This window comes from Aquila chrysaetos, chromosome 7 (genome assembly GCF_900496995.4).
Source record: "Aquila chrysaetos chrysaetos chromosome 7, bAquChr1.4, whole genome shotgun sequence".
NCBI classification, from domain to species: Eukaryota; Metazoa; Chordata; class Aves; order Accipitriformes; family Accipitridae; genus Aquila; species Aquila chrysaetos.
In genome coordinates, this window is record NC_044010.1 from 28082465 (window position 1) to 28096682 (window position 14218).

At 40.8% G+C, this 14218-nt stretch overlaps 1 protein-coding gene across 4 annotated transcripts in view; it reads right to left on the reverse strand.

Annotated features, from left to right (window-relative positions):
- The window catches only part of LOC115343587 (amyloid beta precursor protein), a 243124-nt gene that overhangs the window by 146364 nt on the left and 82542 nt on the right, over positions 1–14218 (reverse strand). The window lies entirely within an intron of this gene.

Below are 14218 nucleotides of genomic sequence, written 5' to 3' on the forward strand. Positions count from 1 at the left end.
GTCTGAATAAAATTTAAATTCACAGCAAAAGCAAAATGCGGAACTGCTCATACATTCACTAATACAGATGAAACCACTCATGTTGAAAGACTACTGTAATCAGTAAATCAGCAGCAATTCTTCAAGCTAACGAAGTATTAAAGCTATTAGTTTTATTTTTGTTAACAAGCAGGCTGTGGGTATTATTAAGTATTACGCTGGTATGATCTACGCATAAATAGATCAAGTCTAGGAAGTTTAAAACCAAACTGGCCATGCACAACTGCTCTGCAGAACCAGATTTTTCACTTCCATCACTTTGTAACTGCCCTACACTGGCATGTTTCTTAATTTTTAATCCCATGAAGGCAGATGTGGAGAAGAGTAGAGTACAGCCCCTTTCAAATAAAACCAGTGCAAGTCTTCTCATGGAGAATAAATAAATAAATGCAAGCACAGGATTAAAAAAACCCCACCCAGACAATCCCATCAGATGCTTGCTTTGGTAAGTGAATGACAGTGCATTCCTACCCCTGGGTACCATAAAGCTACCACTTTAGCTTCCTATAACAAGGATGAGTAAACTACAAAAACATGTGATACCTCCTACACTAACAGGGCAGACAAGACTGGCAAGCAGGCAGATGAAGGTAGGAGGGAAGTAACAGCCTCCCCACCATGGGCCCTCTGGCTTCCCGGGGCCAAGCTGGCAGCTCCTCAGACGATCCACCCCATTCTGACCACTCACCCCCCTGCCTGACCTCCACACAGCTTTCCAAGAACAAAAATCTCACACACAGTCAAAATGGTTCCTTAAAAAAATACACTACTGTTCCACTTCTTTTAGAAGAGGGGTCGGATAGAGGACTGCTAGTCATAGTCTGCTCAGCTTTCAGTCTTCAGGGCTGTTGACAAACCATGTGTCCAAATTTGAAGAGCTTCAAGGGAAGCAAACTTGGAAAAAAAATAACCACACCACAAAACACCCACAAAAAACCAAAACAAGTCATCGAAAGTAAGAATTGAATTTGGGTCAGTTCTATTAAAAAAAAAAACCCAACACCAAATTCAACTGCATGAGGAAGTTCTTGGGTTTCTGTTGCCACTGATCCCATGACAAGCATACTAGAAATAGCCTGCTTTTCCAATTTCAGAGAGAAACAAGTATCTACGTTCATCAAAACCTGAATTCCTAGATGGTTAATGGATGCTTTGTTCTTACAAATTGTATATAACCATTCTCAACCTGTTGTTTTCCATTGCAGAAGTTTTCCACGAGAAAATAAAACCCTACATTTGAACACAAAATGTCTCCTGTTACACAGTTTTTAGCATCAACCACAAGTATAAGCTTTCATGTGAAAGAGAAAGGAACCCAAAGGGAATTTCTGCTTGCATGATAAAGATGCCTGTGCTTGTGGGTAAGGAACTGAAAGTGTTGAAGCATGTTTGACCTTCAAATGTCAGCACGTTCATCTTGCAAAGATTTCGGATGTTTACACAAGCATGAAGTGCCATAACTCTTTCCCTAGGGACACGCTCTGAGCACAGCAATCCATCCAGCAGGAAGATGGCTGGTGTCATCCCAGCACAGCTCCGTGGACGCAGCCCTGCAGCCCTTGAATCCCAGCTTGCCATTTCATGGGAATACTGCTGGGTCTGAGCCTGGCCAACACGAGGCCATACCTCTTCTTCATCCCAAGGCTGTCAGCAATGAGGTCTGATGAATGAACATGTGCTAGACCTGAGCAACTTCCAGCACTTCAAGCACAGCCCTGTAATGCTGCCATGTCTCCCCACGCCAGTTATGGACAATTTATCCTTTGAGGGCAGATAAACGCTGGGGCAATGCGCTGTCACATCGTAAGTACTAGCTTTATCGGTCCTCTTTGCCTGAAGGGCAATGTGCCCTACATGAGAAATACTTCACTGAAAATTAACCAAGTTCTTTCCTACACTTACTGAAAGCCGTTTTGCAAACACTTCTCCAAGGTTACAGATGAACTCTCTGACACAAACGTTCCCCAAAAGACAGGCTATCCACTAAGGTTGAGAATGAAAGGGCATATTTATAAACAATTGTCTAAAGTCTCTTAATGAAGGACAAAATACCTTTCACAGAAAGCCACTTAAATCACTAAATACAGGGTTTTGCCTGCCTAAATTAAAAAGACAAATACGGACATTAATTCAAACCAGCACTCCGACAATAAAAAACTAATACATATACTGTTGGTTATAGTACATTTATATTTATTTCTTTTTTATTTTGTTGCTATGGTTAACAAATTAAGAACCATTTTACTGTGCTATTTAAAAAACAAACACATTTTTCATGAAAAGTAATTCTGATGTCTTGGTGAAAGTATTGTGACACAGAAAAATACCAAATCTAGAAACCACTTCAGAACTGAAATTCAAAGTGGCAGAGCTTAAATGCAAGGCCACCTCTAAATTACATGGACACAGTAATACTGTGGAAAGTAATGAAAAAAAAACCCCAAAACCAGCATGGGCATAACATACAACTCAAGGTGCACAGTAACAGCTTTTGTCGAGAGGCTGCTGATACCCTGGAAGCATTGTTAATTTATGTTTCATGCAATGAGAGGTGGTTCAGCTGTTCCCAGACCCATGGGGACTCTAGAAGGAGTAACGGACATACTCAATGACAAAACCCAAGGAACCACACACCCAGCATTCCCAAAGCATTCACCCATTTGCTTCTGCACAAAGCAACGGTCAAGTGGGATTGTACCTTGCTCGCTATTTCCTGCATACATGGGACAGAGGATAGTGCAGCCTCAGTCAAGAAACGGGTATTTTAAAAGCATGTCACAAGCCTAATCCACTTTCCTACAAGACTTTGGAAATGCAGTTTCAACAGCATCACTCATAACCAAGAGTCTCCTTCCCAAAGTTCTGTCCAATACTGCAGCTTTTTCTCCTTTGGATTTCAAAACTTGAAACACTATTACTCTGAGTTTCACTGTTTTATTCAGTTGCAATGTTGGATTTGATGCACAGGAAGAACAACAACACCAGCACTTAAAAAAGAGACAACAATGTTCTTCCATCCTGCCTACAAGATAATGGACTTCAAATAAACACTAAAGAAATCTTCAGCTGATCCAATGTTATAAGCCACATACAGGATAGAAATAGTAGAGAGGAAAAAAATATCTTAAAGATTTAAGGTGTGGGGGGTTTTTTTGTTGGTTTTTTTTGTTTGTTTTAGAGGAAGAATTAAATGCAGCTATAGGGAAACATGGAATCACAGATCTGCATTTTTCACTGAAAAAATGAAATTAAAGACCATTGAAAACATTTATCAGATACCACCAAAGGGGAAAACAATGACCATTTTTGTTATACAACACAAAGTCATATTAGTTTAGCTAAGCTTTAAGTAGAATATCTCACAGCAGTTAGGTCATCTGACAAACAGAGCAACAGGATCTTCCTTCGAAGTTAACATCAGAAACAACCCTCAGTCTGTGTTTGTAACAGTCATAATCAAGAACACTTTAATAAAGCAAATTTTATTGCAATTTGTTGAAAAATAAAACAGAAAATAGAAGCTAAGTTGAGGAAATTATACCTTTCTTTGCACCTGATGAGGCACTGACAGCTGTGCACAAACACCTTACCACTCAGAACACAGAGCATGTTTTTGCTGTGACAGAAGGATTTTTTTTTTTTTTTTCCCTCTTAAGTGCTACCTTGCCTTTGTGCTGGAACAGACTGATCTCCTTGCTCCCAGGAAGGATCACAGGCTCTCTCTGTATCTGCCTGGCTCAGGTAGCATCAAGGGAGATGTGAAATAAGATGATGAGAGATGCATGGCAGAGCTGATGAAGAGCAGGGAAGCGGACACAAGTTAAGACTGGCTTGGATAGCGGATGCTGAGAGGAAGCAGAAGAGGCTGTGCTGAGAGGAGGAGACGGATGCCAAGCTAGGAAGAGTATTACTCAGAAGGAAAGGAGAGATGAAGAAATATCAGTGCCTGGGGGCAAGGAGACTTGAGTGGAATGGTACTGGATAAGACAGTAGTCCCTGGCGAGTCAAAGAAGGCAGCAAGGCCGGAACACCTCAAGTGAGAGAGAGACTCGGTAAGAAGAGCAGGACAGGGGCAGCAGCCCTCAGAGATGCAGAAAAGCAGGAAAGCAGCAGGTTAGAGGGGACAGGGCTAAGAAGTCCAATGACAAGCACTCTTTGATACGGGAAAGGAACCCAAGTAAGCACAAGAATGCCTATCTCAGCGCAAAAAAAACTTTTAGCAAAAGTGGTCAACAGCAGGTACCTACAACACAACATCAAAAAAGGGTGTAAAGTGTAGAAGAGCATGCAGCATATTTCCCCAAGACAATGTTTCACCACCACCTCCACAGACACAGGACTAAGGTCCATAACACCTGATGAGTTATCCTGTAGTGAACTGTCCTGTTGGGCTTTGAACCTTTGTAGGTCCTCAGCATCCACAAGACACTGTGGCAGAGCGATGAGGAGCCAATACACACACCGTGCAACAAAATATACAGCTATGCAATGACTTCTGTTTGCTTGGAGCCTGAAGCCTGCTAGTCTCATTTGGTAACCTGAGGTCTCATCGTGAAAGACAGGGTGAATGACCATTCCTCATCCATCTTCTCCAAGCTACTCATGACTTTGCAAAGCACTGTCAGAGCCTCCAGGCATCTTCCTTTCTATGCTGGAATGTTCTAATCTACTGTGTCACTTCTTCTACAGGAGCGCCATGTCATACTTCAGGCACTCACCATCACTGTTCAAACTCTTCAGTTTCTACTATATACTTAGGAGGAAGACCAGAACTGCACAAAGTGTTCACAAATACAGGTAAGTCCATAACTGACACAGTGGTATGGTTCCCCATTCCTTTGCTAATAATCCCTAACACTGCTTTTTGGCACTAACGAACCTATGTTTCCACAGGGCTATGAATACCCAAGGTCTCAGTCCTGAGAAGTTAGAGGCTACTCAACAGTTTCACTGTATACACTAATAAAAGATTAATTTATTTTCTGCTTCTCCCATGTACACTGTCTTTACTACATCAATTTTTGCCTGCCATTTTACCTCCAGTCAACCAATATCAAAGACCCATCTGAAATTCTTCATGGTTTGCCTTTATCAATTCTACCTTGAACAACTTAGTGTCATCATCAAATGGGTCACCTCACAATTTACCCTCTTTTCCAAACCACAAATATTTTGAATGTCACAGGCACAAGAACTGATCCCTTGAGATTCTACTGGTGACCTTTCTCCACCTTGAGGATGGACCATTAATTCCTGCCTTTTTTTAATCTTTCTTCTTATTTAGCCACAGCGGAGTTTTCTCTTCTATTCCATGGTAGATTAATTTCTTTAATAGCTTCTGGTAATGGACCATGTCAAATTCTTTCTGAAAAATCAAAGTAGACACACTATCCATTTGTCTAACTACTCCTTTAAAAAAAAACCAAAACAAACAAACAAACAAAAAAAAAACCTGAAAGAGCCTCCTGCTCAATATCATACTCACTGACAAGTTCAATATTCCTAGGTGTTCAACACTGCAAAAAAGCACCACCCCCTACCCCAAACAGGCTTAGTGAAATGCATTTCCAGGATCTTCCCTAGCACCTTTTTAGAAATATCCAGTGATTCCCATCACTGACTCTTCCTTTTCAGTTAACAACTGCATCAAATCTGTTGGCAACATTCAATCCTCCTCTGAGACCACAATGTATTTAGCATGAGATCTTACCACTGCTTTCAGTTAGGTGATAGAAATCTGTGGGAAGATGCTTCATATGCAAATCAATTTAATGACATGTGGTAAGATGTACACTTCCTTCCTCTCCCTCTCCCCATCTTTCCTTCCTAAAAGGCTAAGCAAACAAGACACTTTAATTAGCAGAATTCTCCCATTGCAAAATTAAGTACTCTATGTTGAGGGAAACACACACACAAAAAAAAAAAAAAAAAAAAAAGAAAAGAATCAGCTCTATGCACTACAAAGATGCTTGGATGAAAAGTTCCTGGTTTGTCTGTTGCAAAAGCTAGATGCATACAATGAACAAGCTATGAAACTTACGCAGTGGCTTTACGCATCACTCACAGGTTGTGTGCGTCCGTGAATGCACACATCTATCAAAACCAAATATGCTTCATAAAGAATCCTTGTGTGCACACGTACATATGCACGCGTACACATAAATGCTGTTTCAAGCACTTCACAATTTGGAGCCCGACTATCAACAGATACTTTTGGTTTTGAAGCTTCACCCCAGCCTTCCTCCAGCCTTCCAACTACAAACTAGGGTTGACACTCCTCACCCTCATGACCTTTACAAAACTAAACTTGTGTCTCCAAAGTGCTCAGGTAAGGTTAGGAAAACTTCTGAGAGGAAAATTAGTTTTGTCTTCAGGCAGGATTTGAGTGGCAAGCTGTAACTAAGGCTGTGGGAGAGGCCGAGCCAGGAGGTCAGAAGAAAACACCGAATAGCTCGTTCAGGCACACACAGTGGGACAAGGCAGGCAGATGGGGCTGCCCCACAACTGCAGCCTCCCTGCTACCTCTTGCACAGGAAGGGTCGAATTATGGTCAGGAGGCTACCTTAGCTTCCCCCTTTCCTAATTTTTGAGCTCTTTTTAACCTTACTAATACTCTTTCAGCACTTTTTGTGGTTAACTCGTTTTATATAAAGCACTGCAGAAAAAGCAGGAACATGCTGCTTTTAATCCCTGACGCACTCGGATAGCCTGGACAGTTACAAGAGACAGAAAACTCAAGTGCCGTTAGCATTGGCCATTCAAGCAGAAAAGTGACTTATCTTTCCAAGCTTCTAAACATTTAGGAAAAAAAAAATAGAAACAGTATTTACTGCAATTTGTAATGCTGTCCTTAACAGATAGGTGTGAACGCTTTCACATATCAGTGGCTGCTTCCTGTAAGCTGTTCCCGAAGTGTATACACCACCTGTTCTGATTTCCTTTGTCCATTGTAAAGAGACAAAGAAACCTCTCATTTTCAATGTTTACCTATAAGGAATTCTTTTACTGCTTTAGGAGTAGATCAGCAGAGCTATTATGTTCAAGATCTCAAAGTTTTTGTGTTGTGACCTGTTCCACAAATTCTTTTCTTATTAAAACCCTACTGCAGTCATCAAACAAGTAAAACATATGTACAGCCTAAAAATGCACAGAAATACGCAAGTTCAGATTTATTTCTTCTTCTGGGCTTATTATACAAAAATAAGCCTTTTTACATTTACATTCTGGTAAGGTACATTCTGGCCACCACCAGAATGCTAATTTTGCTTGATCTCTTTGCTTCAAAGTTTCCATGCTTTCAGCTAGGATTTGGCTAAACCAACAGCTGAACCGATGTTTGGCTCAAGTGAGGAGGTGGAAGCCTCCAGAAACAGATCCGTAACTGCCTGAGGAAGTTTTCATGCTACTGGTGGGCGATCTCATTCAGGATTTCTCTGCCCACTCCCCACCTCTTCCTCCAGCTGATGATACTTTGTCCCCTGAAACATACTAAAGGCCACTTTAAAGGTTTATACAGTCTTGCTCTGTGAAGAAAATACTTGGAAAGACACAGTTATAAACCATGAGACAATACAGCTGCTTAGAATTATAATAAAAAGATAAACTCATTATTGTTTGTACTAATGATCAGTAACCCAACTGATGCTTAACAGCCACTTTTTTCTCTATTACGGAAGCTGACCATAAAATTTGGGCCAACAGACTTCAGGTATAACAGAAAACCACTTCTATTTAATGAAGCATGTCAGGGCATGCTCTTAATTACATTGCTGCACAGAAGCGCATATAAGAATACACTTCAAGAATTGGGGCCCTAGAAGCTTGCCACAATTAGCTCAGCCGAGAGGGTGCAGAAACAGGAGAAAACTCTGACTGCCAGCACAACACAGAAGTGCTGCCAATGTGCAGCCAAACACAGTTTTGGACCTGGGCAGGGACCTGGCTAGGGAGCACCTGCCAAGGCCTTGCTGCAGTGGAAAGAATCCAGTGTATTAGGACACCTCATTATCCCTGCAGCACCTGCAGTTTCACCAAAAAATGTGCCTAGCCTGTGCAGGCAGGGCTTTCTCATCTGCCCACCAGCACTATACCAAAAATACCACTAGTGGGCAGGAATATTGTCTGTGAGGGAGCAAAGAGAGATGAAATATTTCCCCCAATGAACGGTTATGCCTTTCATTGCGCCTAGTATTTCTCTACCTGTGATTCCTCACTAAGCCATTTGGATTGTCAGTATTTTTGGTGATCCTCTCCTCCTTGTCAGCTAGCACTGTCAGAAAAACTAGACATGATGTAGTTGTGTAGGCTGAAACTAAGTGCATTTTTTATTTTAGGAAAAGAATGTGGTGTGAGGCTTGTCTGCATCACTCGCATGGCTGAGTCGAGACTGAGGCAAGCTGGAGGGGGATAGCTAAACTAGCAGGGACAGGAAAACTCCAAGATAATTATTTATGTCATTCTGTTTATTAGGCACTGCATGGAAAAGCCAATGGAAAGCACTTCCAAAGTATCCGGAAGAGAAGCTTTGCCATTGCAATCAGAAATAGGTGCACTAGACAGTGAGCTGAGGAAAAAAAAAAAAAAAAAAAATGCACGTACCATGTAGTAGAAGTAAACAGGCATTTTACATGCTTGTGTGAAAAAATCCCACAATCAAAATCGCAGGTAAACTACCAGATTAACCAAAAGAACTGTCCATTACATATATCTCTATTTAAATGATTAATTCCAGGCATAACCTTGGTGTTTTCTTTGGTATAATTGGCTAGCCATGCGTATCAAAACTTGAGTATGCCTTTTCTTCTGATATCAACAAGTGGTTAACTTTACAAGCTGTTATGACAAGTTAATAAATATTTTCAAAGATGTTTTTGTTAAAACCAGAAACAGAAGCCAGCTTTTCACTACATAACCAAACAGTAAAATATACTTGTCATATAACCTAATCCACTTGTTTATGAACAAATGATTGCAAGTAATCATGTTTTGACTGACAGAGGCTACACACATAATGATATTCCAATACATCTGGATCCTTCAAACACTGTCTGAATATAGTGCTTGGCAGCATACATTAACAGGATAATGAAACAGAGTCATATGTGAGTATGCAAGCAAGCACTTTACACAGTGCAGTTAATCAATGCCCTGGTAATTTCCCTTTACCACACCTCAGAGTTTGTCTGCCATGTCCACATACTGATCCACGAATATCTGCATAATTCAGCTTCACCTCTCTCTCCAGGGCTACGGTGCACAATGAGCAGCTAGGCTGGGGTGTATTTCACCAACAGTAAATGAAATGTCATCTATTCAGGAAAGTATAGCCATACATTTATCAAAGGTATTCAAAGAATCGTGGCACTGGGACAAAGATACCCTTTCCGTTGCCAGCCGGGAACACAGAGTGAAATACCTCATTTCACAGCCCACACTGTACAAATTCACCAGCTGCTTTTCCTCAGGCAAGAAGTGGAGAGAGGAGAGAGAAAAGCAGAACTGCTTATTGCCCATACTGCCCAGCACAGGCAGAAATCCCACCCTCCTGCTGCAGCTGGTGGCAGATCTCCCTCCAACATTAACAAGCCCAGGTTTGCAGCCAGGTATTTTTCAAGAACAGTTTCCATAAAACAAAGTGGAAATCATGGGCTTTTTGGCACAGCCTGATGAAACCCTGCAGCAGTGCCCCACAGCAAGCTTACTGTCACCATTTTAGAGTGCTCAGTCTTAAAAGCACCTGCTTTTGCATGCTGCAGGTGTGAGTATGCCAGCATGCACATCCAACACCATGTGAAGTGCTGCAGATCTTCACTCTTCCACCAGCACATCTCATGGCTCATCTTTGCCTGAGCACCCAAACACATTCATGGCTCTGTTAAGCAGCACACTCCTCACTCAAATAGCATAATTTAACCCTTTAGTCCTTGTATTACTAACCCCCCTGCCTCAAATCCCAGATTTTTTTTTTCCCCCCTGAAGACAGCAGTCTGACACCATTATTCAAGAGACCTAAGTATCTGCCTAGATTCCTATTTCTGTCGTTAAGTGGCTAACAGAGCTTCAAGCCACAGTAAGCACACACTGGAAGATGTCATTTTCTGAAAGCAGGAAGATAAAAATAAAGATAGTTTTAAGGCAAATGCCTTCAGTGTGTTCAGAAAGGTAACTAAAATTTACTCAACAACTCTCGTTTCACAAGAAGTTTCCCCTCTTCAATGAACTGAAACTGTACAGTAATCCCCGGTGCCCCTGGAAGCATGCAATGAATACGTCGGTAAATCAGATCTATTGCAGAAGAACATTTTCTCAAAGCTTGCAGTTTCAAGAACATTGCCAAGCCCTGCACACAGGCACAAAATTGTATCTTAAAATTAAATAAAATCAGTAATGCTTTTCTTCTTTGGGTTCAATTATAACATTTTTGGGGGGTATCTTTATGTGGTCACTACAAAGACACATGGCTGACTCAAATAAGGCGCTTTCATTTTGCCTTATTTAAATTACTGCTTTTATGCTTTAGTCGCATCCACTTAAGAAAATATGAAGCTGTGTAATGTAATAAATCTGATCGCTATTACTAAAGTATACTGCTACAAACAGCTACAGTAACTACCATCATGCACGCGCCTGAAAGAGAAAAATCTCATGGAGCAGCCAAGTGCTGTAGCGATATGCTCTCTACATGTCCCAAAGCCTTGGCTGAAGACTGGGTTGCAAATGGACCGTGAAGATGCTCTAGCCTGAACGCAGACACATTTCTGTCACTCGCTGTTTCTCACCTCTGTGGAAAACAAATGTCAAGATAGAAGAAACCATAAGCTGACTAAAGATACTGAAAGTGATTCTCACACCAGACTCAACTCTGCAATCAGCTGCCCACTGCCAAATTCTCTTTTGGCATCTTAATTTTACCAGAGTCAATAGACTTAATGGTGGTCTACTTGCACTAACAGTACTGAGGAATAGGCACTACCGATGCTTGCCTTCTGAAATTGCCTGCTAGCAGCTACCACACCAAGAATAGCTGAGGCACATGCAGAGCTGACAGGCAAGATCCAACTTTTAAAAAATTTATCTTTTAACACTGAAGAAGTATTACCAGGAGACAAAGAAGGAAAAAAAAAAAAAGCTCTCGGGACTCCTTAACAAATAAGACTTAGGAAAAAGTACTCTGAGACAGATGTCGTACTGCTTATGGTGATAATTAATAAAATCAGTATCCTCATACTGAGCTGCTCATGCAGGCTACAAGATTAGCTACCAAAATTAAAAAAAAAAAAAAAACAAACAACAAACAAAACACAACACTCAACAAGGTATTGCATAAAATTATTAAAAAAGATAATCTGTCAAAGCTATGAGGAACTGACAGACCGAATTCAATCAACTCCCTGCCTCCAGTCTACATACAAAGCAGCAAGAGTATTCAAGGTATTTGACCGCAACTTTTAGACTACAGAAAAATCAAAGTAATAAATTAAAGGGGTAGGTGTCCAACAGGAAAAGTAAATGAACAGTCTTTGTTAAAAATGCCAAACGACACTTCTCTTTTTTTCCCTTCAAGACTTCTGTTCTGCTCTTTTCAGAGGATCTGTTCATCTCATGACCAGCTTCACCACTATGAAGGCAGCGAGCTGACAGGAGAGGACAACGTAAGCAACAGATGAACATCCTGCTTCTGCGTACTAAGCAAGCCCGACTTCCCATGATGGGTTGTACTCCCAGCCTCACATGTGGGAAAGTGACCCACTTCTCCAGCCTCCTCCTCTAATGCACTTTCACCACATGGAAGAAAGTCCAATTTTAACCTTACACAACAAGCAGAGAGGAAATGACAGATAATGGCCATGTTCACTACTTCTCCTCCAGTGGAAGTAATTGTGTGGCCACTCTTCCCTCGGTAAACTCTTGGGAACATCAGTATCTAAAGCTTTTGTTTCTATTAGTTTTATTCCAGCCAGGGTCAAAAGATGAATGGCAGGATAGGAGAATGACAAACACAAACACTGGCAGACAACTGCATAAGCCTCAATTACAAGGAAATCAGACAAAAAAATACCATATAGGAGAATTTTAAAATAGAAAACAGGACCTAAGGGCAAAGCATTAAATGGGCATGAGGTGCTTAAATGTCTTTTAAAATTTTTGTCTCCAGCAAGCAAAGCTTACCTTGCTACCTAAGATAGCAGACATTCAACTCTTGATAATTTTTCATTCAAAACTGCAACTCAGGAAAGATGCCTTAAAAGTCCAAGTCCAGTTCCTCACTCCTGCAGGGAACTGCATATAGTCCTGTTCATAAATCTGTGAACTTCCTTCTAAATTACTAGACTTCTTATTCCTTTTACCAGAAGACTGTTGGAGCGCCTTACTCTTGCAGAAACTTCTTTATAATTTCCAGATTAAATTTATTCATGGCCAATTTATATTCTTTTGCTCTTGTGATGACTTTGTCTTTTATCTTAAATTAGGTTGTAAGTTCTCCAGGGCACTGACCAAATCTACATAAGTATAGAGAGTCCTGAGCATAATAGTTCCCTGATCATAATTCAAAGCTTTGCTTATGATGACAATACAATAAATAATAAAAATTACGTTTTTATAGTTCCACTAGTCTGATCTTCTTCTGCCACATCTCTAATCAGTGTAAGTGCACTTGCATGGAATCTGATCAAATATATCATGATGAAGCTAGGTGAGACTGCAGTTCTGCCCCACCTCTAACAAGTTGCTTATCTGGCTGTGCAAGTATATCGACAGCTAGTATTTTCATCTTGACTATGGAAAACTAAAGAAAACACAGCAACAAGTGGGTAGAAGAGCATGTCCCTTTTGGTGAAAGTGACCAACTCAACTCACCCAGAAGTCTGGAAAACACACAAAAAGTAGCAGGTTCCTTCCCGCAGTCAGGATTCATATTACTAGAGGCAGGTCCTTCCCCCCACCAAAAGTCTGGAATTTGGGTTCTCCTTGAACACTTTTGCTCAGAATAAACTAGACATTCTTACCTACAGTAGTATCAACAATGATATACTGCAGGTCTAGAAACACCTATTTCATATCCATACAAACAAACATCAGATCTAGAAAATTTACAGTAAAATTTCCCTGATATTTCTTAGTACAGATCTTGCACACCTGTTTTTTGGCATCTTTGACCATAGTGGTACAATGCTTGTTAGTTACTCTGCAGTTCTATCTTTGTTAAGTTGGCACACTCACTGCCTGGGCATCAGATGGTGTGCTATGTGTTTTACCTATTCTACACAAATGAACAAAAATTCTACAAAGATTGCATATTTTCTGGATTTCTTTCATTATTTACTTCATGGAATAACTAGCCTGAGTTGCTTTCCACACATTTTAGCTGCCCTGGCTTAGTAGAAAAGTGTAGTGGTTTAACCCCAGCCAGCAACTAAGTACCACACAGCTGCTTGCTCACTTTGCCCCCACCCAGTGGGATGGGGCAGAGAATCGGGGGAAAAAAAAAAAAAAGTAAAACTCACAGGTTGAAATAAGAACAGTTTAATAGGACAGAAAGGAAGAAAATAATAATGATAATAATAAAAATGACAATAATAATGAAAGAACTGGAATATACAAAACAACTGATGCACAATGCAATTGCTCACCACTTGCTGACCAATGCCCAGTTAGTTCTCAAGCAGCGATCTGCCACACACCTGGCCAACTCCCCCCAGTTTATATCCTGGGCATGACATCACATGGTATGGAATATCCTTTTGGCCAGTTTGGGTCAGCTGCCCTGGCTCTGCCCTGTGCCAACTTCTTGTGCCCCTCCAGCCTTCCCACTGGCTGGGCATGAGAAGCTGAAAAATCCTTGGCTTACTATAAACACTACTTAGCAACAACTGACAACATTGGTGTGTTATCAACATTCTTCTCATACTGAACCCAAAACATTAACACTATACCAGCTACTAGGAAGAAAATTAACTCTACCCCAGCTGAAACCAGGACAAAAAGCAAGTTCCAACTCTGAATTCCAGCATTTAAACATGAAACTAGGCAGCCAATTTATCACAATTCAAATGGCAGTGGTAAAGCAACATATTTAAATAGCTCATGAACAATCTTGAGAAAATGTTATGCCTAGAATGTTAATGAAAACAACAAATTAATATGATTCTGTTTTCTGAACGCTGACAGAAGTAAAGGT